Source organism: Paroedura picta, chromosome 1 (assembly GCF_049243985.1).
Source record: "Paroedura picta isolate Pp20150507F chromosome 1, Ppicta_v3.0, whole genome shotgun sequence".
Taxonomy (NCBI): Eukaryota; Metazoa; Chordata; class Lepidosauria; order Squamata; family Gekkonidae; genus Paroedura; species Paroedura picta.
The window spans coordinates 110,075,049-110,087,961 of record NC_135369.1 but is presented as its reverse complement, the minus strand read 5'-3'; positions in this window follow the sequence as shown (position 1 = coordinate 110,087,961).

Below are 12,913 nucleotides of genomic sequence, written 5' to 3'. Positions count from 1 at the left end.
CAACTTAGTGATTCAGTTCAAGGTGATTGAATGGGGATTTGCAGACCAACTGCTAGAGTATCTGGAACAAGCATCAATCCTGGACCCATTCCAGTTCAGCTTCTGGCCTGGTCATGGGATGGAGACAGAGAGCTCTAGATGCTCTGATGGATAACCTCCGTAGACAGCTGTACTGAGGCAGGTCATTGCTGCTGTTGTTGCTTAACTTCACAGCAGCATTTGACCTGGTAGATCATGAGCTTCTTGCTCTTTGCCTCATGAGGCTGTTTGCTTCATTGATGTGGCTGATCTCTTTGCCTTACAATCCTTCCTCCAAAGTTGAGGATAGATTGTAGCAGTTGTGGAGACCTTGTCACATCATTGGCAACTCCAGTGTGGGGTTCCACAAGGTGCAAGTCTCTCCTCAATGTTATTCAGTATCTATATGCACCCTTTTGCCCAGATGATTCAGAATTTTGGGCTTGGGTGCCATCAATATGCCATCAATATGCTGATGACACCAAACTCTGTCTCCTGATGAAAGATTGTCTGGATGTCTGGATGTCCTTCCAGAATGATAGAGCTGAAAGGGGCCATAGAGGCCATCTAGTGTTTGATGCAGGATCAGCATAAAGCATCCAAGATAAGTATCTATCCATCTGCTGCTAAAGGACAAGATGCAATTTAATAAGGATAAGTGTAAAGTTCTGCATCTGGGTCAGAAAAATGAAAAGCATGTCTACTGGATGGGGGATACGCTTCTAGGTAACACTGTGTGTGAACGAGACCTTGGGGTACTTGTGGATTGTAAGCTAAACATGAGCAGGCAGTGTAATGCAGTGGTAAAAAAGGCGAATGCCATTCTGGGCTGTATCAACAGGGGCATCACATCAAAATCACAAGATGTCATAGTCCCATTGTATACGGCACTGGTCAGACCACACCTGGAGTACTGTGTGCAATTCAGGAGGCCTCACTTCAAGAAGGACGTGGATAAAATTGAAAGGGTACAGAGGAGAGCGACGAGGATGATCTGGGGCCAAGGGACCAAGCCCTATGAAGATAGGTTGAGGGACTTGGGAATGTTCAGCCTGGAGAAAAGGTTGAGAGGGGACATGATAGCCCTCTTTAAGTATTTGAAAGGTTGTCATTTGGAGGAGGGAAGGATGCTGTTCCCATTGGCTGCAGAGGAAAGGACACACAGTAATGGGTTTAAACTACAATGATATAGGCTAGATATCAGGAAAAAAATTCAGTCAGAGTAGTTCAGCAGTGGAATACGCTACCTAAGGAGGTGGTGAGCTCCCCCTCAGTGGCAGTCTTCAAACAAAGCTTGGATACACACTTTTCTTGGATGCTTTAGGATGCTTAGGGCTGATCTTGCGTAGAGCAGGTGGCCTGTATGGCCCCTTCCAACTCTATGGTTCTATGATTCTATGATTCTATGACTGTCAGTGAAGGAAAGCTCACCTTAGGGACTCGATTCCACTGCTGAACTCTGATTGTGAATTTTTTTCCTGATATCTAGTCAATAGCATTTTACACATAGTTTAAATCTATTACTGTGGGTCCTATCCTCTGCTGCCCACTGGCAGAGTGCCTGGAGGCCATGACAGAGTGGATCCAAGTGTAGTTGCCTGAAGCTTAGCCCATCAAAGATAGGGGTCCTGTGGCTGGTGAGGAATGGGCCATATGAGGAAGTGCACCTTCCCAGACTGGACAGAGTACAGTTGACAACTATGCAGATGGCCAGAAACCTAGGGGTGATCTTTGATGCCTCTTTTACCATTGGGGCTCAAGTCATGAGGATAGCACAGCTGGTATTTTTACATCTTCATCAAGTTAAGCTACTAGTGCCCTATCTGGCCCCAGAACGCCTTGCCACAGTGATCCGTGCAACTGTCACCTCAGATTAGACTACTGTAAATCATTCTATGTGGGTCTGTCTTTGATCCAGAAACTACAACTGGTTGAAATTGCAGCAGCCCAAGTCCTCACCAAGAATCCTTGGAGAGCTCACATCCAGCTAGGCCTCTGCCAGCTGCATTGACTCCCAGTGGAATTCCGAATCAGATTCAAGTTGCTGGTTCTGACCGTCAAGGCCATACACAGTCTGGGGCTAAAGGATGCCTCTCTGAATACACCCATCCCTGTTTATTCACAGGGGCTGAAATTAACTGTGCTCATCAAATACCAACTGATTCGTGGTCTCTGGCCCCAAGGAGATATGCCTAGCTTTGACCAGGGCCAGGGCCTTATTGGCACTGACACGTTCCTGGTGGAATAAGCTCCCAGAGAGGGTCAGGGCTCTGTTGGAGCTTATCAAGTTCCACAATGCCTGTAAGACAGAGCTCTTCCAAGAGGCATTCAGCTGAGGCTAGAGCAGTAGATAACATCAATATGACCCACCTCTACCTTTCTCCCTGGCTTCCCCCAGCATTATGTAATCAGAAAGGGTCCAAAAGTTGTGATATTAGTCATAGGTGCTGGGAATCCAGGAATCTAACATATAAACTGTTGTTAAATTAAAATTAAAATTAAATTTTATTATGAATTTAATGTATGTAATGTGGGTTGTGTTATTCACCACCCCGAGAAGGTGATCACTGAGAGAGGCAATACAAAATCAAATTAATTAATTAAATACATTTGGACAAAAAGGGTGTGAAAGATTATTAGCAGGAAGAAGGAATGAGTAATTCCTTAATGATGGCCCATTAATGCAGATGTGTTGGGAGGGGGAGTACATGACACATGACTTGTGACAACCTGATCTGATTGTTCTATCTTGTTTAGTTCACATGCCAACACAGAGATGCTAGCGCAATATATATATATTTAATTTCTGTGGGTTGATGAGGGATGACTGGGAGCCAAGACAGGCTGTCCTTCTAGCCTGAAGAGTCTGTCACACTGGTATGAGTTGAATGTCGGTGAAACAGGTGCTTGTTGATGGGAAAAGAAGTCCTTTCCTTGTGTACCAGGGGTTCTTGTCTCACACCAGCAGTTGTTCTTGGAGGACACACCTTCCCCTTTCAAATCCCAACTCCCTGCTCTCCCAAATAAACCCATCTTGTACTTCTCAGATCAGTGCCAGAAAGCAACTGTGCCTCCCACCAGCTCCAATTGTGGGGCCCCATTTCCATGCTGCCACATGGAAACATTTCCACACCCTCCTCTAAGATCCTTATATGGTAAAATGTCAGCTATCAATAAAAACAAGAACCTTGACTCAACTCTACAAACATGATATAAAGTTAATGCAGGAAAACTTGTATTCTTATCTGCTGAAGAATACAAAACGGAGCCTCAATCCAGAAAGACTGTCCCTCACCTATTTGCAATAGTCCCACTGTATACCATATGGGTCAGATAGTCCCACTGTATACCGCATTGGTCAGGCCTCATCTGGAGTACTGTGTGCAGTTCTGGAGGCCTCACTTCAAAAAGGACGCAGATATAATTGAAAGGGTTCAGAGGAGAGCAATGCAAATGATCTGGGGCCTGGTGACCAAGCCCTATGAGGAAAGGCTGATGGTCTTGGGAATGTTCAGCCTGGAGAAGAAGAGGTTGAGAGAGGACATGATTGCTGTATTTGAAAGGTTGTCACTTAGAGGAGGGCAGGGAGCAGTTCCTGTTGGCAGCAGAGGATAGAACATGCAGTAATGGGTCTAAACTATGTGGGAATTGATACTGGCTAGATATCAGGGGGGAATTTCACAGAATTTCACAGAGTAGTTCAGTAGTGAAGTCGATGGCCTAAAGAGGTGGTGGGCTCCCCCTCACTGACAGTCTTCAAGCAGTGGCTGGACAGATACTTATCCTGGATGCTTTAGGCTGATCCTGCATTGAGCAGGAGGTTGGATTAGATGGCCTGCATGGCCCCTTCAAACTCATTGATTCTAGGTCTAACTAGAATAAAAGAAGACACTATTTCACAATTTTTCCTGTGTGAACTTTAGTTCATGTTTGAAGAGCTGAATCAACACAGGTTCTTGTTTTGTTGCTTCCTGCACTGTGTTTTCTAGAGTGCCAGGTATGCCATGCCTATGTCCAGAGAGGCATAAGCATCCAACACCTATCTTGATCCATTGACTGTAAGCATATGCAATAAGTACACTCCATTTTGTTGACCCTTCTCAGCAGGGTCAAGTGGAGGGAGAGCAGGAGGCCCCTCCACGAAAGGCTACCCACTGGTGACATCAAATACTGATTGATCAGGAGAAATCTTTTGGGGAGATTTCTGATTTCATCTAGGGTGGCACAGGTTTTGCATATTTCCCCTTTAGTCCTTCCCCCAGGATGATTTCCTACATGGCAGTTATGAGTACTTTTTGGCATGTGCCTACCTACCTTATTTTCCTTTCTTTAGAACACTGAAGGGTCATGTATTTTATTTTTGGACTTTCCCCCAAGCATTGTGGTCTAGCTAAGTGGTTATATCTGCTCTGGCATTACCAAATGCCAGCACCTGGAGACTCACCATCCTGGCTCAAGAAGTCAGGAGGGTCCATTTTGGGATCCAAATTTCATATCATAGTCATCATGAACAAGAAAAGTTACACAATATCATACACAACAGAAGAGCCCAGAGCAGAGAATCAGACAATGCTCTTGTAGAATAAACTTTATTAAGTATTGCTCTGAACTATACTGCTTAATCTTGTAAGGCAAAGGTTTGGACAATTATTTTTAAAGTCTATATTAGTCTGACATAATTTTTGCCTGGGCCTTCTGTTACTTCTAAATACAATAAGAAAAGGAGTCCTTTGTATGAGCTTGGGAGCCCAGGTGGAATTCTCCAGCCCTTTCACTTGGGATGAGATTTTAGCGGCTATTATTTCTAAATTAATTCCAGTCATGCTGGGCTGAAATTAACTGTATAGTTTCTACTAGACAGTCAGGAAATGGGTATAAGCAGTTTTACAGCTTAATGTTTTGCCACTTTGAAGAAAGCCATATTTCCTTGCTAATCTACAGCACAAGACAACGTATATGGGAACAGAAGACTTGTCATAATCCTATACTAAGCTTTAACAGCTGCTCAGAAGAGGGGAGAAGCTGTCCTGTTCTGCACCTGAGCCTCTTCCCTCTCACACTTTATATTCCTCATGGCATAATCTATAATACGAATAACAGGGTTAGTTGATTATCCACCTGATTTGTGGTGGGACTTTTCTCTTGCTGGTGTTCATAGAACCTGATCTGAAGCATATATTTATGCAATGCTGTTGCTCTATGACATTTTTAAAAATAGAAGAAATGGAAATAAAACTCTTATCCATACAACTTGTGGAGCAGAAACATCCATCTGTACACAGCATAAAAATACCCTTGTCTGTAGCTATAATGGTTAAGGGAACTGTGTGTTAGAAGGTTCCTGCTATGATGAACAGCTTAGCTGTGAACTCATTAAATACCATCAGGCAAGCCACTATCTGACAGTACTCTGCAGTGTAGAGATGTTTAAATAGTTACATTATATTTGGCTTTTCTCACTTGAACTCACAGCAGATTAACGCAGAGTGACTCAGTACAATCAACAGGTTGGGTTATTCAATAAACAATGTAATAGGATTAGGGTTTTTAAACCAGCCAAACATCTAAAAACAGAACTGATACATGTTCATTAAGGCCCATTATGCACGGCTGCCGAAACGGCGATTTCGGGTCACATGGAAAATGCGGAGGGGGAAGACGCGAAGCACACCGGTTATGCACAGGGCGCGACGGCGGCAAAACCCATAGTAACTGATTATGCACACGGTGACCCCGGCGCCACCTCTGGTTGCGCCCCGGTCACCCGGAAGCTGCGCTTTCTTCCGCATTTCGCTAACATGGCTTTTTCGGCAGCATGCACCGGATCTGCGGCCGGTTGCAGCCGGCGCCGTGCGTTATCGGTGATTTTAGTCGCTGCCATTCCACCCCAAATGCGCGCTATCCCCCCCATGCATAATGGGCCTAAATGATGCAAACTTCTATAGCAGGATCCTAGTTTTGACAAGATATACATAGTAGAATGACTACAGCTCATAATAATTTTTCTGAGTAACTTTGTGAATCATTTATCACAGTGCAGGCCTACAAAGAAGAGTCCTGTTGAATTATTCTGTTTCGCAAACCAAAATTTGTATCCACTGGAACCTTTAATGCCAACATTTTATTCATGGCATAGGCTTTTGTGTGAACACACAATTCTTCAGACCTCCTCAGACAGGCTATTTCACAAGATGGAGGCCACAACAGAAATGACACATGTATGGGGAGTTGTTGATTTTGCCTTTTGCAGGTTAGGCCCTACTCTAATAAGTGAACATGTCATGGCAGAGCATAGAGAGAGAGAGAAGTGGTTTCACAGATATGAGAATCCAAAGCCAAGATCTGTGATAATCACTGGTGTAACATAGTTGTTGTCATGTATATGTGTGTATCCTTTAAGTGAGCCCTTGAGAGCCAGCTGTTGTTTCATAAGAACATAAGAAAGAGCCATGCTAGATCCGATCAGTGGTCCGTCTATTCCAGTATCCAGTTTCACACAATGGACAATCAGTTCTTCTGAAGGTCCAACAGTAGGGCACAGAAACCAACGTTACCTCTGAGCACTGGTCTTCAGAGGTTTACTGCCTTTGAACTTGGAGGTTCCCATTAGTCATCATGGCAAGTAACCACCTATGTTCCATGAATCTGTCTAATTCTCTTTTAAAGCTGTGTCTACATCTTCTGGCAGCAAATTTCACATTTTAATCTCTCATTCTGGGAAGAAGTCTTTCCTTTTGTCCAGCCTGAATCTACTGACCATCAACTTCATCAGATGCCCACTCTACCCCATGCATAATTTTATAAACCTCTATCATATCCCCCCTTAGTCATCTCTTTATTAAACTGAAAAATCCCAGACTCTTCAGTCTTGCCTCATAGAGAAGATCCTCTAACTCCCTTGGTTGCCCTCTTCAACATGCATTTCAACTCTGTGATGTCATTTTTTAAAATACAGTGACCAGAACTGCACACATTATTCCAAAGGAGGCTGTACTGGGGCATCATAATATTGGCTATTTTCAATCTCTTTCTTGATAATCCCCAATATAGAGTTGCATTTTTCACTGCTGCAACATACTGGGCTGACACTTTGACCCATTATGCACGGGGGTTTTAGCGCACATTCGGGGTGGAATGGCGGCGACTAAAATCACCGATAACGCACAGAGCCGGCTGCAACCGGCCGCAGCTTCGGTGCATGCCGTCGAAAAAGCCGCGTCAGTGAAACGCGGAAGAAAGCGCAGCTTCTGGGTGAGCGGGGCGCAACCAGAAGCGGCGCCCGGATCGGCGCGTGCATAATCGGTTACTCTGGGTTTTGCCGCCGTTGCGCCCCGCCCCGTGTATAACCGGTATGCGTCGCGTCTTCCCCCTCCGCGTTTTCCATGTGACCCGAAATCGCCGTTTCGGCGGCCGTGCATAATGGGCCTTTGAGTTAATTACAATCCCAAAGTCTTTTTTCTTTTTTCTTCACCATCCCAGCAAATTCAGACCCATTAGCCTATACCTGAAGTTGGGAATTTTTTTTGTTTTGCTAATGCTGAGCATCTTTTGTTACACTGGTGCCTACTCAGTCAATTTGAGGATATCTTTTTGGAGCAATTCACAGTTATCCTTAATTTTCACAATCTGTTTAATCTGCAAATCTGGCCACTACACTGTCAACCTTACTTCCAGATCATTTATGAATAAGTTTGTCTTAAAGCTGCCATTGAACTCAAACTTTTTTTCAGCTGCTTCAGACTGACACCTGAATTGACAAAAAAAAATAGTTACTCATCAGACTCAAGGTAATTCTTTTAAAAGATTCAGCAGAATCACTTCATTTGTACTGAGAACATACCAGTTCCCAGCTCCTACCAAGGCCAGATCTTCATTCAAATTTTGCTAACAGACTATGAGACAATGTCAGTCAATCAACCCAGCACATGGTTGATTAGAATCACAAGGCTCTGGTTAACAGTTGATTTCAGGATACAATGAAACCATTCTTATTATGTTTATTTCCTGCTTTTTCTCCAAGGAGTGGGGTTTAATCTTCCATTGTCCTTGTGAGGCAGGATACATTGAGAAAAAAGTGTATTTCACTGTAGCCATTGGAAATAAATAGGAAAGAGAAGATTCTATTACATGGTGCTTGCAGACTTTTGAGCAAAGTTGAGCTCTCAACCCATAAATCTCAGCTGCTAACCAAGGACTGCAATCTGGATTTTCAGATAGTCAGGTGGATAGGGACTTGATTAGAGAACCGCACTCAAAGAGTTGTTGTCAATGGTGTTTCATCAGACTGGAGAGAGGTGAGTAGCGGGGTACCTCAGGGCTCGTTGCTTGGCCCGGTACATTTTAACATATTTATTAATGATCTAGATGAGTGGGTGGAAGGACTACTCTTCAAGTTTGCAGATGACACCAAATTGGGAGGACTGGCAAATACTCCGGAAGATAGAGACAGAGTTCAACGAGATCTGAACACAATGGAAAAATGGGCAAATGAGAACAAGATGCAATTTAATAAAGATAAGTGTAAAGTTCTGCATCTGGGTCAGAAAAATGAAAAGCATGCCTACTGGATGGGGGATACACTTCTAGGTAACACTGTGTGTGAACGAGACCTTGGGGTACTTGTGGATTGTAAACTAAACATGAGCAGGCAGTGTGATGCAGCGGTAAAAAAGGCGAATACCCTAATCAGAGTCTGTTAATTGTAGCCATAGAGCCAAATGAAGTTATATGTGAGCATCATTGCTGTGATATTCTAGAGATGTGTGTAATAATCACTTGGGAGGAGGGCATTAAAGTCAAAGGCAATCACAGGAAGCTGAAAGCTTGAGCAGAGGAAAGTAACATACTAGTTAATTGTTTATATGTCCAACAGAATTTGAGTCCAATGGCACCTTTAAGACCAACAAAGTTTTATTCAAGGAGTGGGCTTTCATGTACATGCACGCTTCCTCAGAGAATGTAACAGGGATCATAAAAGTACAGATATAAGGAGAAAATAAATTTGTAGCAAATTAGTAAACAGCATCACAACATCCAAGATATGCAGTATGATAATTCCTTGCTAGAAAAGCAAATCAGTTCTTTGGGTTCAATTGTTGTTCCCAAAAACATTGGGGGAATAAAAATGGTAAGGTTAGTGATTAATGAAAGACATTTTCCCAGTTGTGAGAAGAAGCAATTAAAAGAGACTTGTTGTCAGCACCATCTATCGCCACCTAAACATGGAAGCATCTCCACAAGTGACAAAACGAGCTGAGTTTGTTATCTTGTCCTAAGACCAGAGAGTTAGATTCTAAATTACATTACATACTTACATCACATTACAGTCATGTTGACCCAAATAAAATTAAAAGAAGAGGGGATTGTAGGGAATGTAGATATAAGAATTGAATGAGGTTAGCATATGTGGTGAGATAAGAAATCAAAATCCCCGTTGAGTCCTGGGGATGCCATCGTTTTGTGTGTTGTAATAACTTGCACCTCTGCTATATCCATTTCCAGGCTGTTCTTGAAGTTTCTTTGCAATTAAATGGCTACTTTGAGGTACCTCATTGAATGTCCGGGGAGGCTGAAGTGTTCCCCTACAGGTTTCTGAGTCCAGTGATTTTTCATGTCAGACTTGTGTCCATTAATTCTTTGGCAGTAGGTTTGCCATATGTAGAGAACAGAGGGGCATTGTTGGCATTTAATGGCATATACAATGTTAGAAGATGAGCATGTGATGGTGTAGGTGATGTTGTTAGGTCCCCAGTGATTGTGTTATTGGAGTGTATGTGGCAGCAAAATTGGCATCTGAATTTGTTGCAAGCTCTGGTACCAGACAACCCCCCAATCTCAAACGGCTCCTTACCCACAACAATGCAACATCTAATTTGGACATGGATATTGGTACCAGAGTTTGCAACAAACCTAGATGCCAACTTTGCTGCCAACTTTAGTTCTGAAGAAGTGGGTATGCACACGAAAGCTCATACCTTGAATAAAACTTTGCTGTTCTTAAAGGTGCTACTGGACTCAAAATTTGTTCTACGTATTCTAAATTACATTACATACTGACTTACATTACATTGCATAGCAATCACATTGTCCCAAATAAAATAAAAACAGGAGATTGTAAGGAATGTAGATGTAAGAAATGAATGAGGTTAGTAGAGGTGTCTCAGCCCCACCTACCTCACAGGGTGTCTGTTGTGGAAGGAAAAGGTGTATATAAGCTATTTGGAGACTCTTTGGGGTAGTGATAAGTGGGATATTAAAAATCCAGCTCTCTTTTAATGTTGAAAGAGTGTTGCACATTTCTGTTATGTAACTTCTAGTTTTCTCCAAATGAGCTTTCAATACATAAGACTGGACGTTTGAGGTATACTTTTCAAAATGTCCCACTAATTTAAATCCTCTGCGAAAATTACAATCTTTCATTCATCCTCCTTGTAAATGAAGCTCAGTCCTCTCTTTTAGCAAGACTGAATGCAAGAATCACAATGGGATGCCTCATTTTTCATTTTTGTTATCAAATATTAAATCTAAATTAAAATGCTCCTGGAAGCTTTCCACACAATGAGATAATTTGTCACATTTAGTTTATATTAAGCAGCTTCAAGTATTACATTGCACAAACTCAAATAAAATGACATTATTTTTGTAGTATAAAGAGTTTCTAATACATTTTTAATTGAGAGAAAAGTTAAAGATATAAGTAATAACTTTAGTACTTTAGAAAGATGGGGGTTTAATATTTATGTTATATTTATGAGTGAGAGTTATTTGTGCACAAGCTCATAAACAATTGAGAAAGCTGCCTGGTTATTTTCTTCTATCTAAAATGTTAGTTCCACTCTTTGTTAACAAGCAGACCGCTCCTACCACTGAGGGGCAGTTTAAAGATATTCATAAACACCCTGTCTTACCATCATGGTAAATATAATTTGCAGTACACTGCCTGGCCAGTTCAGCCAATTCATAATGCACCACAGGAAGTGGGAGGTGAGATGACTTGATTGAGTTTGGAGGAAGACTCATGACAAGGCCTCGTTAGCGTATTATAGAATGCTTGGAAAGCCCATGAGGTGGCAGTAAGGGCTGAATCCGCAGACCTTTCCATGTTGTGACTGGTAATATTGCCCTCTCTGGAAACTCTCTCACTCCTCTTCCCATCTCTATGTTCTAAGTCAGCCTTGGGTATTTTTTTTTTCAGGTGTTCTCCTGTGATTGCTGCATTCCTTCAATGCCACCTAATCAAAAAGTCATTTGAGTTTAACATCTACTGGATGCCACATCCCTCCAGGAGGGATTTTTGAATTCCTCTAAGCAGGAACAATTCTGATAGACATTGGTGGAGATCCCAAGTTACCCCCTCCTGCAATGTTTCCTCAAGCTAAATTCACCAAACTAATATTAGGAGGCCTCCTATTTGGGTAACAAAGTAGACAATTAGAAGTAAAACTGACTTGCACCCTTGTTCTACTCAGTAATCTTAAGAAAACCTAACTACTCCACTAAACTCACAGGGTTCAATTAGTGTATATGTGTGTCTGTATTCCAGCTTCCTTTTAATTGTAAAAAGAAGAAGAGTTGGTTCTTATATGCCGCTTTTCCCTACCCGAAGGAGGCTCAAAGCAGCTTACAGTCGCCTTCCCTTCCCTTTCCCGACAATAGACACCCTGTGAGGTGGGTGAGGCTGAGAGAGCCCTGATATCACTGCTCAGTCAGAACAGCTTTATCAGCATTGTGGCAAGCCCAGGATCACCCAGCTGGCTGCATGTGGGGGAGTGCAGAATCGAACCTGGCATGCCAGATTAGAAGTCCGCACTCCTAACCACTACACCAAACTGGCTCTCTAAGACATGCAGAATCACAGAGGCCACTTGCAGTTGCTGTACACATTAGCACAGGGGTAGTCAAACTGTGGCCCTCCAGATGTCCATGGACTACAATTCCCAGAAGCCCCTGCCAGCATTCGCTGGCAGGGGCTTCTGGGAGCTGTAGTCCATGGACATCTGGAGGGCCGCAGTTTGACTACCCCTGCATTAGCACTTTGATTTTCTGAGGCTTCCATGGGATTCTTTATATCAGTTGATTACTATACCTAACATATTTAGGGGTGGATCTCATACAAAATCTCTGTCTGAGGGAACAGATATCTGCCAGTGAGTGAACCTTCTGCATTTCCCTCCTCTGTGGTCCAGAATGCCCCATGAAAGGCTGTTTCTGGGCAACCTAAAATAGATAATCTGAATTTGGGATGGGGGAATTAGCAAATTCTAGGAGATCTGAGCAAGAGGGGTAACAAGCAGCATCTCCACTAGTATTTATAAGGGTGCCTCTGCCAGAAAACTTGTACAAGGGCCAAATTTGAAATGAAATAAAAATTATTGAAAAATATATTTTAAAACCTAACACACTTGCACCCAATTTAAACTCAGAGAAGCACACAAAAAGAAAGTAAATGTTTGAGATTGTGTGATAGGGGATATAATGATTTGGGTCAAGGAATGATTAATAGCTGTCTTATGTGACATGAAGAAGGCCAAAGGAGAGACAGCAAAATGTTCTGCATGCTGCTAGATACATGATTTTGATCTGAGAACAACACATACACAGCTATGGCCAAGTGTGTCTGTTTAACTACCAAATGCCAATCTGGAGGCTAAGAGGGTAGCTAGCCCCTAAAACAAACGTTTTTATGTATTTCCCAGTGTAAGACACCGAAATGGAGACCAGGTAATGGTTCTTTCATTGTTGAGATAAAGAGCCTTTGGCTGGGTCACTGGCTGCTTCCAACTCAGAGAGGAAACCAACAATTGCTTCAGGATGGACCCTGATGGGTTTCCCAAATGAAGACAGGGGCTAGCAAGAATGTCAAGGTGCTTGATGTTCTGGAAATTAAGAAAGGGAG